General features: G+C 34.1%; 1 protein-coding gene across 1 annotated transcript in view; it reads right to left on the reverse strand.

Annotated features, from left to right (window-relative positions):
* TENM3 (teneurin transmembrane protein 3) overlaps window positions 1-20,493 on the reverse strand; it is a 1,298,714-nt gene that overhangs the window by 1,069,231 nt on the left and 208,990 nt on the right.

Here is a 20,493-nt window from a genome sequence, read left to right on the forward strand (position 1 = left end):
GTGTTTCTCAGGACCAGTTAAATTGTGATTTAAATTATTAATCTTTTTGTGAAGAATGATTACCCTATGGAATAAAATGGTTATTTTATAAATGATTCTTCAATATTTTAGGGGGAAATTCTTACTTACACACTTAAGAAAATAAATGTTCTTTTTCTACAAAATTATTTTCTGTCTTTGCTAATCCACCTCTTTAAATATATATCTATAAAAAGGAATGAAGAAGCATTTGGAAAACTACAGGCCTGTCATCCTCACTCCAGTGTGAGGGAAGTTTATGGAACAGAGTATCTCTAGTGCCATCATCCAGCACATACAAGACAACCAGGGGATTAGGCCTAGCCACCCGTGGATGTTGTCTACCGGGACTTAGTAAAGCCTTTGACACTGTCTCCCATACAGAAACTGGCTTCTTATTGCTTGGGTGGCTGTACATTTTGCTGCCTAAAAATCTCTGCGGAGGGATCTGAACAGGCTGGATCAATAGGCCAGGGCCAATTGTCCGAAGTTCAAGCAGGCCAAGTGCCGAGTCCTGCACCTGGGTCACAACAATCCCATGCAGTGCTACAGGCTGGGAAAAGAGAGGCTGGAAAGTTTCATAGTGGTAAAGGACCTGGGGATGCTGGTCAACAGCAGGCTGAAGATGAGCCAACATCTTGGTGGACAAGAAGGCCAATCGCATACTGGTCCATATCAAAAATAGTGTGGCTGGTAGGATTAGAGAAGTAATTGGCTTCTGCACTCAGCACTGCTGAGGCCACACCTTGAATCCTGTGTTCAGTTATGGGCCCCTCACTAAAAGAAAGACATCAAGGTGCTGGAGTGTGTCCAAATAAGGGTGACAAAGATGGTGAAGGGTCTGGAGCACATGTTTTACGAGGAGTAGTTGAGGGTTCTGAGGTTGTTTAGCCTGAAGAAAAAGCATGCTTAGTGAGATGTTCTCACTCTCTACAACTAATTGAAAGCAGGTTGTAGAGAGGAGGGGTTTAACCTCTTCTCCCACGTAACAAGCCGTAGGACGAGAGGAAATGGCCTCAAGTTGTACCAGGCAAAGTTTAGACTGGATAATAGGAAAAATTTCTTCAACTGAAAGGGATATCAAGCATTGGAACAGGCTGCCCAAAGAAGTGGTTGAGTCTCTATCCCTGGAGGTAACTAAAAGATTGGTAGATGTGGTACTTGGTCACATGGGTCTAGTGGTGGACTTGGCAGTGCTGGGTTGACAGTTGGATTTGATGATGTCAATCCAACATCAACCTAAATAATTTTGTAAGTCATTTGTGTTTGAATAATTAGAATGTTAATTTTTTTCATACCTTTCATTAACAAGTGTATGTGGAATCTATATTAGTGGATTTGATTCAGTTTTTTTCCTTTTGATAAAAGAAAAGGACTACTAGTACTAGTTCTAGTATTTAAATTCACCCCAAGTTGCAAACTGTTCTATTAGGTCAGCATAAATCTGTAACTGCATTGATTCACTTGGAAAGTTTACTTAAAAGTTTTTTTCTCAAGAAATTTTTGTAAACTCACTTTTAGGCTACAGAAAGCAATTTTTTCCCCAGGAGTTACATTGCCATGGTATCTAAATCATGCTTTACATCAAATAAGGCTTGTAAAATGCCTCAGTGAAAATGTAGCTTAGTCAGGAATAGAGCACTCTCATAATATACTATGACATAATTAATCACCCAAGGTTAAAAAGAGTCTCCTTTAAAAAAACCACAAAAAAGCACCATGTTCTGGCAATTCAAGTTGTGGTAGAGTGAACTTACATTATAGAGATATTAGATTTGTTTGGGTTTTTTTTTTCTTTTCCTGCACTTTCAGGAACTAGGAGGCAAGATAGCAAAGCATTCAATTATGCAGCAAGACAAAACAAACTGCTCCTTACTAACCTCTTCCTAGTGGTAAAGTGTGCTATTAAGTTTAGAGGGAATGTATGTCCATTGATTTTATGTCATGGTATGGGACTTCAAGGAAATGGAGAGTCAAGACCTTCTCCAAATGTAAACTGTAAGAATGAAGGTAAAATGTGAATAAAAGGGAATAATGAGGATGGAAACATGAATGATTTTCATTAACTGGCCACCTGTACACTAGTTCCACTGTGTAGATCCACACTGAAGGGATCACTAGCTTATTGACTATGATAAGAAGGATCCAGATTTTATAAAGCAAACTCCTGTGTTCATCTTTATTTCTAGCTGCCCTATCTTCATGGGAAGCAATTCTAGACCTTCTGCTCAGAAATTAGGCAGCTACTTCTGATTTCCAACTGAAAGTATTTCCCATTTTCCTTTAAAAAAATGTTCTTCCTCAATGCACAGATTTCTTTTCTCTTTGTTGATACTGATTATACCTTCTCAACTCATGCAGTGATTGCATTTCTTTTTTCCATGACTGGTCATTGGTATCCTCTGACTCATAAAGACAGGTCATCTTTCTTTTCTTCTTTTATATTCCCAAACCAGAAGGCTTACAACAAGTTCTAACAGAAATTCCTTTGTCACTTACTGTATAACATTGCACTTCACAATACCATATTCCTGTGGAAAATGTTCTGACAACAGTGTAAAGAAAGAAATAATAAATGTTTGCTTGCTGTCCAAATTCTGATATGAGAGTACTACAATTTACTTCCCTTAAAAATATTTCTGTTTAAAACCAAAACTCCCAAAGAAGTTCTGTTATCCCATGGCTTTTAAGCCAGGGCACCGAGTGTACAGGGACCCTAGAAGGCTGAGTCTTCTTAGGCTTTTTTCAAGAAATGATCCAAAGACAGATGCTACATGCTCAGAGACTGTATAACCTTGTCCTGAAAATCTGTTCTGTGTGAGAAGAACAGTTTTCAAATGTATTGGGTGGCACCGCCTGCCTTCAAGGGATAACACTGGAAGAAAAAGCAATTCCACCTCTAATAAATAATTTAGATTGCGGGTTTGCCTGGTAACACCTGTTTAGCGTAGTAAAACTAGTACATCTTTATACTACATTGCATCATCCTCTCTAAATTCAGTGCAGATGAATACACATGCAGGTTACTAGTTACTAAAAACATCCTAAATTACACTAAGAGATTTAGACTCACTGTATGTTATAACATTCAAACTTTATATGGTATTTTTGTCATTGTTTAAGCTGCCGTCATGACATTTTACTGCAACTACAATCCTAAAATATGTACTTAGAGCAGACTGAACCATATATTTTTGAAAAAGGCCCCAAAAAGTTTTGTAGACTAGTAAAAAACCCATTTCTTTGATTAACACTGCTCAAATGATTCACAAGGAATGAGGAAGCACTACTGGAAGTGCTGGAGGAGCCCTTTCTGACAAAAAACCAATACACTTAAGGAAGGAGAGGTTAGACATGTGGCACAAGGAATGAAAGGAAGAATAAAGCAAATGGAGAAGGTAACAGTGTGGGCAGGTAAGTTAATAGGAGGACCAGAAATAATGAATGGAGAGAGAAGCCAACAGGGAAGCCACAAACATGAAGAGGAATGAAAATAAAACTATACAAAAGAACTAAAAGCCAAAGCCAAGGGTGGATGTTGGGGAGAATATGTGTTAACAAGTGTTAATTAGGAACAAGAAACATGAAAAGAGTATCAGAGAAAAAATGAGGCAATACGAGAAATAGAAGATGAAGAAATGTAGCCTTGGGATCAATACTATTAATTTAATTACTTGTGATCTACCAGTCTCTGACTTTTCTGCTACAAGGCTGATTCTGCTCATTGCAGACTTTCATAGAGTAATGTTAGCTTTCAATGACTTGGTGAGATTTTGATTATAGGATTTCAGTTCCTGGAATTTGGTATTGCTCAATTGTTCAGAATATATTGTGTTTTACTGAAGTTATAAACCTCTGTTTGGGGGATAAACAGTTCAGGAAAATGACCCAAACCTGCAACTTCTTCCATATAACAACACTTTTTTTTTTTTTTCATGAAGCAAACACCAAATTTTAAAACAATAAATACTTTTTTTTTTTTTTTTAATTATTCAAGACCACTGCTTGCAATGTGCTTCTTCAAAGAACACATTATTTCTGCATCTGGAGTAATAATTACTGGAAATTCTTCTAATCAGTTTGCAAAGCCTGTGGCTGAACGTTCCCTCTAAAATGGTGGAGAACACAGGTTCAATTTGGAGCCTGTTAAATGAGACTGCAACAGTTTAAAAGACCGCTAAATATAGTGTTACACATCACCGTAGTTCATTTCAGCTGGAGTACCAGTTATTCATACTCTATTACTCATAATTTCAAGCAAGCGGAGGGAAAAATTCATTGACCTTGAACAACCTCAAATATATTTGGTCTATAAACTTTGATATATCCTTCCTTCTGACTGCAATACCTTTTTCAATGTGCAAGTTCTTTTCTAAGAATAATAAAAAATTACCATTTCATCAAACTTTTGAAACTACTGATTAAATCTTTAACTGAAAAAAGTTCACTATAGTGCATAGTGACTAGTATTAATTACTAATTTTATGCAAAATGACATAGCAAATTAATTAGCGATGAGCTATATTGGTGGATATATGCCAAACCTCAGATTGTTTTGGGCAGAAGTAGCATGGTATTAAATATTCAACATGCTGTGGGATGTTCTGGTTACACTGGTCAATCATTAATTTCCTTTGATCCCTAGAAAGTAATTTTTGTTGCACTCGGCTGTAACTGATTGCAAACAGCTTTTTTATTCAGGTTCCTAATGTACTTTTCCCCAGTTGCTCTCCGCTGATTGAAATTGTTTGTAGTTACACACTTTATCACACAGCACAGGACCATTGCTTTTCTATGAATACATACTAATAGTCATTTATATTACATATTAATATAATTTACATTTATAGTGTTATTCTGAAAGATATTCTAGAAGTACAGCAACGACAAATATTTGAAAGGATTGAAGAAAACTGGGGAAAATCACAGATGTGTAAAATATTTCTTTTCATCTGTAATAACTAAGAGTAATACCAATATGTTACACTTTAGGTAGAAATAGCTATTAAGAACAGACTTTGCTTCGGTCAGAATATTGGAAGCATGCATTTTGTGTGCATTCGTATTACCACACTATTGCTATAACTTTAATTATTATCATTTTATTGATTTGATTCTAAATCTGGGGAATAGATTTTCTTAAAGTAGTCCTCAACCTTGCTGTAATCAGATTTCTGAAAGGGGAAAAGGTGTTTTACAGCTGGTTTTTTATTAAAAATTCTGTTATCAGCGAAACCAAACTATATTTGAAAATTGTTTCAAAATTTAGGTAAATCTGTATAAGCAAACAAGTGTTTGAGTGTTAAACTAAAATATAAAATCAGAAATGGTCATGGAATAACTGCGACTGGAAAGGCTGAATCTGGAGATTGCCTAGACCAACATCCTTGCTCAAAGTACGGTCAGCTAAAGCAGGATGCTCAGGACTTTCTGCAGCTGTGTTTTGAATAGTTCCAAAGCTGGACACTCTTAAATATTTAACTGCTACATATATTTTAGATTTTAAAAGCTAACCAAAATAAGATACTTGACATATAACCTCTCTCTTACTAGTCTTATTTTTCAAAAAACTACAGAACATTATGACTAAATAATTATTACTTGATCATCTAAATAAATTCAACTTCTAACGTATCAAAATAGTAACATAAAACTTCGGAGATATTTAGCAAAAGAAGTAATATTTCCCAAGTATTCAATGAGAGCATTAATTGATACACATTTTATATGAACAATATATAAAATTTTATCAGATATTACAAAAATTATATCAGAAACCATTAGTCTTTATAAGCTTAGTTATATGTTAATTTTAGCTTCTCTTTTCATGTAAATCTTATATTAGTAAAGCTTTAGCATAAGAATATCTAGATAGATGACAGAAGAAAGAGGAGAAACCATCCTAAGCAAACTTGTCCTTTACAGTACTTTCTTTAATAGTGATAGATGATCAGTTGGCATATTAAGAGCTCTTCTCTGACTAGTCACATTCAAGTATGATTTATGCTATATGACAATTTTGGAATCTTGGAATCAGAACCATCTTACTCTCCTTCTGTGGACCAGGAACATCTCTTAAATTTTGAGGTTCTGAGATTAGAAATACAGTTTCATGAGACTTCAAATGAAGCCTTTCATTTACTGCCTTCAATATCTCATAACCACTGCATCTTGTTCTATTATAATAGATTGGTTCCTGAAAGTTATTACTAGCTAACTTTTTGCTTTTTATTTCAGCCTAACTGCTTTACTCTGACCTTCAGACCTAAAAATAATGTATAAAAGGATGCACCTATCAGTCAGTCTTTTCTGTTCTTATGAAAAAGATAAATGCACGAACATTAAAAATTTAAACTTTTTTTTTTTTAGGTTTGTTTTTAAAGAACTTAAAACTTTTCTATAAAGCAAAAACATTAAGCATTGGACACAAGAAAGCAATGGCTTTTTTTCTTATTCTCTACCATTTATATCCCTTACTTGTTTCTGACTATTTCATATGTAAACTACTATTCAAGTCATATGGAATCTGAGATCTGTTTACTTCAAGTAACTGTCCCACTATGAAAGTGAATTTATTTTACTATTTTTGAGGTCCAAATTAAAACTGGTAGGGCACTCAGTAAAAACAATCTTTCTAAACAGTTAATGGGAAGAAATGAGCTAAAACTGAAGGCATTTTTAATTTTCAAATTGCTTGCATACCATGTGAAGTCTTTAATTTCCTGATGGTGTCAAGGTCTTAAAGGACTACCACCACATATCTAGAATGTAAAAAACCTATAAGAGTACCAGGCTCTTTTTTTTTTAATTCTTGTATTTAACAGAACATCCATATAAGCAAATAAATTGTGTGATGTATTTGTCTTGACTTAGAAAAGCAGACAGTGAAACAGGTTACCTTTGGTATACTCAAAAGTTGAATGTGCTAGGGAATTACTCAGATATTTTATTACAGCAAGTTAAACTTAAGATATGCATGAATGCATTGATTGTCTTATTTAAACATCATCTTAGTTAGAAATATGGTATATTTCAAAGAAATAAATGTCCTCTTTTATTGTGATACACATAAAATTGTCACTGATTTATTAGTAATTTGACATAACAAAATTAACACAGGAAGCTTCATAACGACAGCATGGAAATATATGTGCTATTTGGTATTGAGGTATTCACTTGTGCAATATTCATCATTTCTCTATTTGCACAGGCTATAGCTCTGTAGTTCAGGCATTAGTTACACAAGGATTCCTGAAAATCTTTTGGTTTAAATTCTGTATTTTTAAGAAAATGTTCTGGGATACTTTTCTGCATAGAAGGAAATACGTCAACACTGTCTGTTTTCCTGGACTTCTTGTCTATCCTATTAGCTTCCTGTAGCAGTTCCATTTCCCCACTTAGAAAAGTAAACTGCTCCAAGTATGAGTTTATTTATCCCTATTTTATTTTACTTGCCTTTTCTTTTTTTATTTTCCTCAATTTAGTAATTCACCAGGAAGCTGCAGCATATGTAATGTCAACTACTTTTCCAGTCCTATTTGATCTCTTTGGAGAAGTTCCAGATGTCAAAATTCTGGAAGTTCTCTTCGATTCAAGTTAAATCATCATTTCTGTCATGCCACTCCAAGCATTCAACCGGCTGTGATGACAAGTGACAGTCTTTTTTTTGCTAATTCTCCCTGCTACGTTTCTTCTGCTATTGTTCAAGGCCATGTTGTGAAAATTCACACAGTAAAGAAGACATGTTAACTACTCCAAAATGTTTTCCCTAGAGCTAACTACATTTTCAGAGAGTTATTAAATGGGAACAAACAAGCTAAAAGACTGGGTAGAGACAACATACTCACATCAGTATTTGCTGTATGGTACCAAATACTTTCCTGGTTTCTAGTCTTGACAGATTCTTCACTAGAATTTTTCCCTCAGAAAACTAGGGTATATTATATTTGAAATAATTTTGCTTTATTTGTGAGATGGAAGAATAGAGGCTTCCTTTTGCTATGAGAATAAGAGTCTTTCTCTAGAACAGCTGAAGGAATGACAGAGATTGTAAAATCAGTTTTCTCTGCATCTGAAACACCCGATAGATGAAACATTTGAAGACAGTATTTTTGTTAGTGATGAATGAGTAACTTCCAATGAATAATTTATTGAGCAAATTGAGCCAGTTTTTCTACATTCACAATATACACAAGCAGATCACAATTTTCTCATTAGCTGAAACCACTTGCCAAATTCTTGTATGTGGTACTTGTTAACTGAATATTGATTGTGAAGCTCTCCACAAAGAAGTTGCTCTTTGTGACATAGCTCAGAACGTAAAGCTTCTGCACCAAATGGATGAATGCGTAAGCATTTCTAGCAAAAATATGTATTTGGATTTCAATTTCATTTTGTACACATTTTTATGGAAATAACATTGCAGTTCACCTTCTTTGAACTCTATGTTTTGGAAAAATAATGGTACACTGCATACCGTAAAAAAGAGAAAAATGTCAGTAAGCACATCAGATGAACCTCCAACATCTGAATTCTATTTTCTTTCTTTAAAGGTATGTTGACTTTTTAAAAGAATACAGATGAAAACATAAAAGCAGCAAATCACATCCAGTCTCTTGGTTATCTAACTGGTATTTTATAAATGATATTGGCATAATAAACAATCCCGACATGACCTGCAAAAGGTTTCCTATAGATAATCCTTAATTAGGTAATTATAAGCTGTCTTTTTTTTCTTTTTTTTTTTTTTTTTTTTTTTGTAAAATTTCAGATCTTTTTGATGAAGCCAGCTATTTATACACAATAGATCTTTGTTGGGATAGACCATACTAATATTAATCATGAAAACAAACCAACACTGAGCAATATAAGCATGGAATGAATTCAGAACTGACAGATGTCAAATCAGAGTTGTCATCATCAAAAGCAATATTTTTAGCCAGCTTTTTTGAGAGTAAATCTTAATTAAACTACCATATCTAGGCAATGTTATGTGCATTTTTCACCAATAACTTGTTTTAAAATACAATATTTAAAGCAGACTAGAAAGGAAATAACAAATGATGAAAATAAATGATGAACTAGAAATTATTAGCAAAGAATATACAGAATACATATTATGTATAAGAGCCCATGCCCCAGAAAGCAAAGTAATTTTTTGATTCAGTTTAAGGCAAATCAGTGTACATAAAACTGCGTCAAAAAGGTGTATTAAAAAAAAATATAAGAAATTATATGCTTAGACTTATTACATAAAACTTGTGACATTAACACTGCAATACTGCATGCGTAACAATACTAGTATCTTGTATCTAGTTAAATAGGAAAAAGAATGACAAAAGCAATTGAAGAATGGGAAAAAATGCCTTAGAATGAGAGAAAGGAAATATTAAAGGGCTAACTCAGATTATTAAAAAACACAGACATGTTTTTCTTTCATAAATAACTAAACACTACCTGTATGTCAAAGAGCATTTTAACCTGTATAAGGTAAAATTGTCTTCTTGGAAACATAAGCCCTGGTAATGCAGAGTCTTGATCACTGAGAGAACGTTGCACAGAAAGCACAGGTAGAGTTAGCCCCAGTGCCAGTGTGATCAGAAACAGAATATTTTCTAAAAGAGCCAGTGCCAGTGGTACACTCCATAGGCTCTTGAGGGAACACTTTTTAAGTTGCAATCTGAATGCTGTCCCATTCTGACTTCATTGAAAGAGGAGGAACAGATGCAGAGGTGATGCCTTCTAGAGACACAAGGTTGAAGTCTTTACGTCAGACAGGAGCCCATATGATTTCCCCAGAAACTGCTGATGTGTTGCTGTACACTATGGACAACTAATGCCAGTTCTTTCCATGAAATTCAAAGGTATTCAATGAAATTCAAAGATACCAGTTGGCTTAAGAGGCAACACAAACGATTATCTGGCTCTATGCTTATAATAGTAAAGCTTTCTAGGCCTGAGCAGAAATAATTCTAACCAAGGTATCTGGCTACAGACAGTTGAAAGCTGAATGTAAGGCATGAACTTCAAAACAAAGAATATTTGACCTTTGGCTCAAGTTACTGAAAAATTATGGATTCCCTCTTCACGTATTCAAAACAAGACTAGATACCCCTCTAGAAAATGCATTCGGGCAAACACATTACGCTTTTATGAAAAATAAGCTATTATGCTCAGTCCAGTGTTTGGCATGAAAGTGACTCCTATGAAAGCAGTTAGACTACCTGGCCATTAAATACTAGGCATTAAACTTGAGCAGTCTATTAACTTGATTTCATTGTCACCAACCCCATTCACTCTTATGCCATAGGCTATATTCCCAACCATGGCAAGATTAAAGTTGTGCACGAGTGTAACTCTGACCTCAGCCTGTAAATGAATCACATGGAATAAAGCCAAGTCATCAGTGTAGCTAAAATTAACTTCTATACTGTGTTTTCCAATCCTCCGTATGCACCTAGATTCCACAGAAAGGGCAGTACAAACAAAAGGCAACAGTTTGGCTTTTTTGTCTGAATTCCTTAATGCACAATACTTTTTATACCTCATGGTCAGTTCTAACTATAAGATCTGCTTATACCTATAAATAAATGGCATTAGATTGGTTTGGATAGGCAAATAAAATGCTGATTCCATTGGATGTTGTTGTTTGATCATTTCTGACAAATTCTGATTTCTGATTTTGCAGTGTCTTCATCTGTTAATGCATCTTTAATAGAGCAATAAAACCAGGTTCTAAAAATAATGAGGCCCTATAACATTATATAAATCTCCTTCACTGTCACCTTTTCTGCATATATATATACATATGTTGAGAACATACACAAGGCACCTGTCAATAGCTGTAAGCCAATCTTATAAAAAATTCCAAAATTTACTAGCTGTGGTAATAAGAGACTGTAAGAAAAATAAAAATCAATATTTAATAATAGATGATGTCCATAATATAACTAATAAATAATTTTCTGTATTCAAAAATGTAATTTGAAAGACTACCAGGTAATAGAACTAGATACCTTATCTTTCAATTTGTTAATCCAGCTTGATTCCACAATGTCAAGGGGTAAGTTTGCCTGGATGCCAGACAGCACACGGGTATTGCTAAAATTTGTTTGACTTTCTTTTCACTTCTCTACTCTGCTCTTGGATAAGGCAATAATGTTACTAAAAGTGTCACCATAGGAAGATCAAAAGTGACAATAAAATGTAGAAAACACAAATACAAAGCTACTGAGAGCAAATGTTATCATACAGCTGTGTGTGAAACACATGGTCATGAGGTGAAACTTGAGGAGTAAAGCACTGGAATACAGCATGAAAACATAATATAGATACAAAGATAGTGTTAAAACAATCTTTTGGCATATTTGACTAAGAAAAAATGATATAATGATAAGGGATAATGATCACAAATTTGATTCCAAAATATCAACATTTATGAGTGTATGGTTTCTGAGTGATAACAAGAAACTTGCATTTGCTGAGGAAATAAAGATTGGAACTTGAGTTTTAAATCTGTATAAGACATTTAAAGAATACTGCTCAGCAATATATGCAGTTCTTACTTTGTAGAAAAATGAACATCATTATCTGCTGTTATAGACAGAATAGTTGAGATAAAGTCCCGCAAAATTCATTATTCAAAGTCCATTGGCAGAGCTGGAAATGGAGTCAGGTTCTGGTGAATTATTCAACCATTATTACTATGAAGTTGTTGGCAAAACCAGTGCAAATAAAGTCCAGCTTTTGATGTTGTGCAATTTCTGTTAACATATAGTTTGTCTTTTTACTTCTGATTTCCCACAGACTTACCAGGAAAAAAAGATGAAGATCTGAATAGACATACACTATGAATAGATATTGAATTAAAAATTACTGGTTTCTTGCATATGGGAAAGGAAGTTTGCTTCTCCTCGGTTGCCTCCCTATCCACCTATACCTAGCCACTCATAGCAGAAAAGAAGTTGTGATTTTATTAATTTAGGAATAAAGCCACTATTCATTATGGAAAGCTAATACAAGATTGTCTGTCTTAGAAAGTGAGTAGTTAGAAAAATGCCATTTATCTGTCTTAGAATAGTTAAAAGTTTTTTCAAATGAAAACTAACAATTAAAAAATTGTGCTCATCTGCAGGTTGAATATGGCTGCAAATGTCCACACAATAGTAAAGCAAACCAAAATCACGGTGCAAGAAAATTTTTTGCACAATACTAATTACCCCATAATTTAATAAAGTCGACAATAACAACTGATATTCTCATTCAGATTTATCTATGATGTAACACTAATGTTCTACCTCCTTAGTCCTAGGTAGGCATAAGCATTGGACAATGAAACAACATTGTAATCAAACTAGTTTGAGTACTGGATCACCTAAGAATAATTACTTGCATACTTTGGCTATATATTGTTAAGAATTAATTTATTTCTGCAGATAAATATGCACATTTAGCAAGTAGAAAATATGCAGTCTAAGGCAGGTATTTTAGCTACTGCCAACTGAAAAGAACAAAGAATTTGGAACGTTAATTGTCTTCTAAAAGGGTAATTTCTGGCAATTTTGAAATGTTGATAACAGATTTTAGAGAAGTACAGGCAGGTTTTTAGAAATACTCTTGAAAAGAAGAATATGTTTTAAAAGTAAATTCAAAGTCTTCAAAATTATTTTTTTGTGTGTAAGGAATTAGGGATCTTGACAAACATTTAACAAGAAATGGATTTCTGGATATGGTTACTTTATTTTGATATTCATAAAGCATATCTTTGTAACTGAAAGTTACATAGCCTTTCAGCAGTGCTAGTGATTATTAATACCATTTTTGAAAGCTTTTTCTTTTTTTTTTCTTTCAATAACACTTTCAATAAAGAAGCATGCTTCCTAATTATGGGTGCTTTATGTCACATCCTTATTTTTTCTTCTTTCTGAGCTTTAATTTCTGTCTTGTTCTCTCAGGACAAAATTTGTGATCATATGATAAACTGAAAGGAAGAGACAGCAAAAGCAAGGCATCTATCAGAGCACAGAAGTAATGGCACTGTCTATAAGATATTACAAATTTTTCAAATTTACTATTCACAAATTATACTAGGTTTTAGTTATTCAAATACATGACAAATTGCAGAAGGGGTTATATTCACAAGACACTAAATGAAATAGTGACTGCAATTTTGTCAGCACTAGTTTTATTTGTATATGCACACTAATAAAACAAAAAAATGAGTAAGACAATACTTTTTGATACTGGTGAAATTTAAATGCAAGATCAATTTATCTGAGAAAAAAGAGTCCAACCACTACTCAGAGTCTGAATTGGAAAGATTATTGAAGTCTGACTGAAGTTTTGTTCAGTAAGTTGCTTTACTTAAATGATGTTATAAAGATGCTTATTTACTCTATAAAATAGTCATCATGGATCATCATCAACCATTATGCTAAGTAGAACATTGGTAGCTTATAAGTTTGAGATACAGAATTACAGAATCAACTAGGTTGCAAAAGACCTCTGAGATAATCAAGTCCAACCTTTGACCTAACTCCACCTCATCTACTAGACCATGGCACAACCACTCTCTGGGCCTGGCCCTCCAGCCAGTTCTTAACTGAGCACAGAGTGCCCCAGTCCAAGCCGTGGGCTGCCAGCTTTTTCAGAAGAATGCTATGGGAGAGGGTGTCAAAGGCTTTGCTGAAGTCCAGGTAGACTACATCCACAGCCTTCCCCTCATCCACCAGATGGGTCACCTGGTCATAAAAAGAGTTCAGATTGGTCAGGCAGGACCTGCGCCTCTTAAATCTGTGCTGGCTGGGTCTAAGCCCATAACCGCCCTGTAGGTGTCATGTGATCACACCCAAGATGATCTTCTCCATAACCTTGCCAGGCACTGAGGACAGGTTGACAGGCCTGTAATTTCCCAGATCTTCCTTCCTGCCCTTCTTGTGTATGGGTGTCACAGCTGGCTAACTGGAAGCATAGAATGTTTTGGGTTGGAAGGGATCTTAAAGATCACCTAGCTCCAACCCCTAAGTATTGTAGTCTACGAGCTAACTTTGCTTTCAAGGAGTTTTTAAGAAAGTTTTATAGTTATAATTTCATCAAATAAACAGTCTAGCCCAGAACAAAAATCCTGATTATAGAAATTAATATACTATTCAAACTATTGCAGAAAGATTTATACCATATTTTACATTTGGGCCTATAATTTATGGTATTATAAACTTAAAATACTCTACCTTTCTTTAAGAATAATTGAGTCCTTCTCGTAAAGTTTCTAATAGAATATCAAACATAAAAGAGGCCAACATCCACTGTTTTCTAGCTCTGTTGCATTGCTTCTTCATGAAAAATGCAAATTTTATTGGATCGTACCCCTCTTTGTGGTACTGCTCTTAAACCAGTAGTTCTCAACCATTTTTCTAGTCAGATTGACTGCACATTTTTAAAGCTTGTAGGATGCAGTCCCTCTCAATCAAATGGTGTCACCAGATTCAGGACTCTTAGCTGATTAACAGGAAGGTGACTTCCTTAATAAAGAGAACTGAGAACTGTGTTTACATCCAGGTCAGGGCATCAATGAATGGGAAAAACTGTAATATAAACAATATGGAATACCATATCTGGAATATTTTCTGTGGTATTTTCTTGCTTATTCTTTCTTTTATCCACTTCATTTATTTTTAAGTGAGACTGAAAAGTTACTAAAGCAAGAGGACTTAAGTTTGTATTTGTCACAACATACCTTGATTTTTTTTTCGTTACCACATCATTTGGCTATATTTTAAAATATTTCAGAAGAATATTGAGGTGAACTTTCATACAGAAATTCCATAGTGGAAATTCTCCACTATTTCAGACCTTATTAGTCCTCAAAAAACATTTTTCCTATTACGTAGATGGAATCATATTTCAATTCTGTACCATTATTTCTCATCTCATGCCCAATATAAACAAAAACTTACTGCCTTCCTTACACAAACTCTTTATATATCGGAAAACTATTTTTTGCAACCTTTTCATCTTCTCTTATCTACAGTAAGATTTTCTTTCAAGTCTTTCTCTTAAGACATACTTTCTGACCTCTAATCTTTAATTTTGAAAACAGGAAGTGCTACATAAATGCCAAGTACTCCTACTCATCCGACGAAAACAAAACATCTGTTATTTATGCTGAAGGATGGCTTTATGTCAAGGGAATGTCATGCTATTCAGAGAAATTCTAGCTTTACTGAACAAGTCCAAACATTGCCATAATTTTCATCACTGACATCATACATCACATGCAATTAAACACCCATTATTCCCCTTGAATACAGAAGATCCTTTTCTTATCTCATTTTACTTACTAAAATAAAAGAAAGATTTACTTACTAAAAATATGCCACAATTTTCAGCTGTGGGAGTTGATTTAATAGTTTGATGATTCTTTAAATAAAGAAGAGAAAAAGCATAATATGATCCCATAACTTCTTAATTATGGTTGTGGTATTATTTTTTAGAAGAAGAAGGAAAGATAGCAAATTGTTTTGGCAAATATATATATTTAAAAACAGAACCTGGGTTGACTGGCTTAATTAAGTCTCCACAGGAACCAGAGAAAAAATAACATAGAAAATACTACTTTATGTCCAAGATCATATAAAGTCTATATGCAGGTAAAATGCCTGTGCTCATGCAGAGCATCTTGCAGAACCAAGGACTAAATTAATGACTGAGACTCAGAGTCCAAAACAATGAACAATTGCTTTTATTGTACTTTTAGTGTTGTAAGACGGAAGAGAAAAATACTTAAAAAATGAAAATTACTTTTTTAAACAACGTAGTGTCCTGCAATACAATAGATCAAAGTAGCAAGTGAGCTGCGGAAAGAACTGCAAGGAGATAGGAGCTCACTGAGCTTTCTATGCTACTATCAAAAGGAAAACCTTGCAATCCTGTTGAGAGGAGGGTGAATGTAGAGAAAATGTTTCCTGTGAACATAGATTCACAAGGAACTCTAGACTTCACACAAGCTTTCATAAATTACTCTTTATACACCACTCTGCAAACAAAACCAGTTACTAACATGTTTCAGAATCAAGTTGCTGCTTTTAGTAGTTTAAAACTTTTTACTATTTCATGAGTTTTTAGCAGACCTGTTATTGCATATTTATTCAGAAAATTAAGAATAAATCTTAACCCAACATCATTGTTAACACTAGTGAAATTAGGTAGAAATATGCCTGAGCTGTAAATTTCAAGGGTAAATATGCATTTCCTCATTCCATGATCTCTTGTTTAGAGTTAATTGAAGCAGCAGGTGATTGCATTACGGTTACACACATAAGCACAATTCCTTTCCTGCCACTTCTTGGGCCCTAATATTACTATTTCTTTTGAATTTCACTGCAATAATCTCTGTTCTATAACTCCATTAGATACCAACTATTTGCTTTTCATATTCCCCATACAGCTTTGTATCTTCCATTATACCTTGAATCCTGTGTTAATTTTGGGTCCCACACTACACAAGAGACATTGAGGTGCTGGAGTGTGTTCAGAGAAGGGAAACAGAGCTGGTGAAAGGACTAGACAACTACTTTTATGAGGAGCAGCTGAGGGAGCTGGGCTTGTTTTGCCTGGAGAAAAGGCTCAGGGGAGACCTTATCACTCTCTACAGCTATCTGAAAGGAAGTTGTAGTGAGGTGGAAGTCAGTCTCTTCTCCCAGTTAAAAACTGAAACAAGAGGAAAGGGCCTCAGGCAGTATCAGAACAGGTTTAGATGTGATATTGGGAAAAATGTCCTCAGTGAAAGGGTGTACATGCATTAGAACAATTGTCCAGAGAAGTGATGGAATCACCATCCCTCGAGATAATAAAAAGACATGTAGATGTGGCACTTGGGAGTACGGTTTTAGTACCGCTGGGTTAATGGTTGGATTTGATGATCCCTAAAAATCTTTTTCAACCTTAACAACTCAATGATTCTATGATCTGTATTATATTCTAGATCTTGGAAGCTTTTCTGCCAAGTTTTTTCGAAAAGTACATCTGCATGAAGGATGCATGAGATCTCAAATGCTCAGTTAACTAGCAACTGTTTTTCCGCTTTCTTTTCTATAATTTTTATAAAATTTTCCACAAAACAAACCATACATTCACTCATGCTTTAATTATTTTAAAACTAGTAGGTTCTGTCCTAAGATCTGTATGACCAAGTAGGAATTAAGGTAATTACAAAACCCAACAGAATATGTTTATTCTTCATTAGTATTGATTGAAAAAAAGAAACAATATTTTAGAGAAGATGAAGTATGTTCTACTATTTTTCATTTAAATGAAATATTTATATAAATTTATAATAAAAAGTGGTGCAAACAGAATAGGGAAATATTTATATATATCAGAGAATGTTTTTTTCATACTACTACTCTATATTTGGTACTATAAAATTCCTCCCAAATCTCCTTATTCTGACAGTTAGTTCTTCTATCCACTACTACTATGACAATGTTTATGCTACAGTAGCTAAAATTATGTCAACTCTGCCAATTTTCATAAACCATTATCTTTAAGGTTTCACAGCTTTTCCCTAAATAAAAACAAAACAAAACCCCAAAGCCAAACAACCTGAAGCTGAAACTAGCTACAGGGAGTCTAAGAATTTAATCTATAAGTGTTCACTTATTCTTACAACATTTGGGAATTAGACAATTCATTATTTTGAAAGCTACTTATCCTGGAAACATCTCTTAATGGTCTTTTCTTTATAATGTCTTCTCATTTTTAATTTGATAAGCCATACAATTTAACTGTGCCTCAATTTCATTTTTTTCTAAACAGGTTTCTATTAATAGACATTCTTCTGTTGACAATTTTCCCATTAGTAAAAGTCAGTAAAATTTCAAGGGAAATTCAGTGAGGTAGAAGTTTAGTGAGAAACAGAATTTTCACAATTCTACACAGTCTCCCTAGAGCTAATTATCCAATGTTGTTCCCATACAGTACAAAAAATAATGTTTTCCTACATTTAAAATGTCATCACCTGAGAATATTCTTTTTGTGAATAGGATACAGGTTTACCACAGCCTTCCCCACCCTTTTTCCAAGTCAGGTAGCACAAACTATTCCCCTCCATAACATTATTTTCATTAACTGAAGAGTTAAGATTTTTTAATGCTATTCTTCCATTTCAGTTGCTATAACAGCAAATGTTTTCCTTCCTTATTTTTTTTCTTCCTTGCTCTGTTTCAAAGCTCCAAACAACACAAGTAGATGTTCTGAATATTCTAAGCATGAAGTCTTACAATCAGTCTGTAACAAGTGAAAAATCATACATACTCTGCAAAAAATTAATTAAACTCACATCAGAAAGACTGGATAGAAAATTATGGATAACTACAAAGCATAATGCTACAAGTAAACACACCAGTGAGTTAATAATTCCTGATAGTCTACCAAAGTAGTTACCTGAAAATATTTACTTTTATAACAGTCATGAAAGCCAGAACATCAAATGACCTCAAAAAGACCTGGTTTGTATACCTGCTGAAAAAAAGAATCCATATTTCTTGCAAGTCAATAAATGCAGAAGAGTCACATACAAATTCTGCTTTGCACTTTGCTAGTAGTAGGTTTGTTTGTACAGATAATGACCTTCGTAATTTAGAACTAGTGAAATAGAGTAGGGAAGACATGGGCTGCTATACACTTAATGAGCTCATTGAGACTCATCAAAAAGAATATATGACATTTTGTGCTGGACAGCAAACAGCAAATCAACTGACAGTTGTACTTTGGCAGCTGTAATCAGATTATATGATCAGAAGGCTAATTTGCAGCTTGATTTGTTGTCTGACAACCTTGTTTGTGAGTTTGATATCTCGGCCATTTCAAAATGCATTGGGCTGAAATAGGTTGTAACTTCATATACAAGCTGCTGGCACAGATATATTTTTCCTTAGCATAAATGATTTCAACACATTAAGTTATTTTAATTTTAGGCCTGTAGCTTCAAAACACTAATTTGCAAACGTAATTTGGCTGAGTGCATGCTACAGTCGTAAACACTCTTGTTCTGCCTTTGACTGATACTCATTTAGATAAATATTTCAGATATTTTGGGGCTTTTAGTTTCTGCATAGCAGTTGTTGGCACTTTTCCAATCACAAATTCATGTGGCACTTCTGAAACTCATTCTTCACATCACCAAGTCTCACAATGTACCTTGGAAACAACCACTGACATGGGGGTGCTAGTGCTCTCTACATGGCATAGTGAGAGAAGGGGTGGAATATTTCAAATGTACGTGACTCAGGCTGCCACAGTTATCATCTAAATTCAATTGTAAGCACTCCTCATAGTGTTGTGTTTCTTTCTTTTTTTGTTTGTTTGTTTTAATGTCTGTATACTTTATGGAAACTAATGAGTAGTATATGTCTATATCAAAAATAATTGTCATTAATGATAGCCTTGAACTTTAAAAATGTAAGGTAGAAATCTACAAAGGATAGGCAAAAGGTAGTGAACAAGACAATTGTCAGAAGATGATAATCAACACATATGCAATGACTCTGAATGTTCTTATGATTCAACTATTTAGTTTTCATGCTCACTATGCCACAAAGGATGAAGAGTTAAATATTTTATTCTATCCCACTTGTTTAACAGTATGCATATTAACAACATTCTATTACTAGATACATAAAAATTAGTAATTACATTGGATTTATCACTAATCTCCAAACCACTTTTCACAGAGTAAGCATTCCTTGATCTGTTTTTGTTATGGACACAATTTCATAGTTGTGAAATAAAAAAAGAAAATATTGTCAATAGACACAAGGACCAAGAGAATATCCTCAGAGATTCAAAAATTACTTTGGGAGCTTAGTTATTCATAAATGTGGACAAGGTACAACAGAAAATTTAGGGAATACCCTGCTTATATAAAATGGTGATTTCTCTGCTTCAGATTCAAATTCTGTCTCCCTTTTGAAATGACATCATACCAGGCACAGGAAAGAAAACACTCCTCAAAAGACTTATATGAATATTTTTTTAATAGACTAAGACTCTTTCTGAAGTTAGAGGGTAAGGTTCTCTCTGCATTTGATGTGGGCCACGCTATCATAGACTTCAACTTTTTTTCTGATATTGAAGTATGAAAAATCCTGCTGAAACTATTGTGAAAGTAATCAAGCTCTTAATAAACCAAAATTCTAACCCACAATTATTAACTTTTGATGGCCAGCTTAAATACTTGGAAATAAAAACTTTGAAATTTTTAATCACTTTTCATTTTTGTTTATTGGAATTATCTCAGGTGTAAAGTCATTCCAAACACTGGATGAAAGTCCTCACTTCCACAAATAACGGAGTAGGTGGGACTAAAAGTATAATCATCATGTAAAAGAACTTACCAACATTTTTTTCATAGTCTATATGTGCAGTAGTTCAGTGTCAGCATCAATTGCTTCCAACGCCACAATTTAAGTGGCAAAA

The sequence above is a fragment of the Myiozetetes cayanensis genome, unplaced genomic scaffold, assembly GCF_022539395.1.
Source record: "Myiozetetes cayanensis isolate MyiCay16 unplaced genomic scaffold, myiCay2020 scf7, whole genome shotgun sequence".
Lineage (NCBI taxonomy): Eukaryota > Metazoa > Chordata > Aves > Passeriformes > Tyrannidae > Myiozetetes > Myiozetetes cayanensis.